This window comes from Chrysochloris asiatica, unplaced genomic scaffold (assembly GCF_000296735.1).
Source record: "Chrysochloris asiatica unplaced genomic scaffold, ChrAsi1.0 scaffold00231, whole genome shotgun sequence".
NCBI lineage: Eukaryota > Metazoa > Chordata > Mammalia > Afrosoricida > Chrysochloridae > Chrysochloris > Chrysochloris asiatica.
The window spans coordinates 3,456,003-3,457,609 of NW_006408749.1; positions in this window are offsets into that span (position 1 = coordinate 3,456,003).

Consider the following 1,607-nt stretch of genomic DNA (forward strand, 5'->3'; position numbering starts at 1 on the left):
TTATGGGAGGCAAGAAAGAATGGACCTTTTCACTTTTCTCAGGTAAGTAGACAGACGTATAACTTGGAACATGTATATTCCTGTAAAATTTGCCATTTTCCAAAAACAATTTTGAATTTTGAATTCCTGCCTCTCTCTAGAGTATTGGATTTAAAGCTGAAATCGAAGGAGATACTGCAACAGTAGTGATTTTGTAAGTAATTCACATGTTTTCTTTGTAATATTTTTACCCTTATTAACAGAAATAATTGAGTTTAACTATGATGTCATCACACAAATGAATCCAGGTGCTTAGAAGTAATAAAGCCAACTATAATGGAGGTGCAAAGTTTTATAGATATTTAGACAAATAGTAAATACTTCTGATATTTATAATTATATTTGACTTTGGAGTACATTTTTAACTTTATATTTAATATGTCAGTCTGAAATTGTTGGAGTTCATAGAATTTTAATCAAACTGAGTATATCAATGGTGGTATGGTGGCCATTTTATTTTTGCATCTCCTAAATATATACTTTGAACTCCTTGTGTGGCACTATAGGATAAGCATTTGGACTGCAAAGTACAAGGTCAGCAGACTAATTTGGATTATGATTTCAAGTGTGACTACTCTTGTTTTATGACAAATTGATTAAGTGCCAGAACAATCATACTTAGGTTATTGGAAGTTCATACATTTTTTAGAAAGACACATGTTTTTCTTTTGATTAAATAGAGCCATGGTTTTAGGTCCATAACTATGAATTAGAAATGGAGTCCATGTTCTACTTATTGTTTCAAGTGAATTAGACAATTCATAGAGTTGAATCTTAACCCTTCATCCTGGAAAGTAACATGTAACTAATCTCAGGGCCAACTATGATCACTTTAGGTCTGATGAATACTTTGGGAACAACCTCTTGGCAAATGGATTGTTGATTTAGCTGGTTCTCAACTCATTGACCACTTTTCCTGAAACACGAGCTGTATTCTTCAAAACGGACTCCCACACCCTGCAAATTTGTCTCTTCTCTGTGTGGAACATTTTGGCCATCAGTTACCAGTGCTAGGCATGGAGATGGGAATCAATTTAAATAAGAGAAATGACTGCCAAAAGCTAGTTTGGAGGCTTATTTGTATTGCTTGATACTTTTGCCAGAAATGATATACATGAATTTAGATGGTTTCCTATGAGTGGTGACATTTAAAAGAACAGGATGACACCAGATTAACGTCACTCTCTTACTTTGCTGGACCGTTCTAAGTCTTGGGGCTGTTTCGGGTTGTAAGTCTAAACTGTGAATGCCTTTGTGTTGGCAAAAATCACCCTTGCTTAGCAGGTGTAACTTTGGTTATCAGGTAGAATGTGATGAACATTTTCATTATGGACCTCAATTTTTAACTTGAACCTTTGTATTCTGGTGAGATACAGTTAAATTGCAGGAAATAATTTGTTTGAATATATGTATAAATGCAGTTTTCTTTGAAGACAGTAGAGTTTGGATCATGTTTATATTCCCATGAATCCACTAGGGTAAGCAATGTTAACTAACATAATTTTGCACATGCAATTCTACTGCCCCCAGTGAACATTAAAGCTGCAACCTGATTTAGGTTTTCTAGA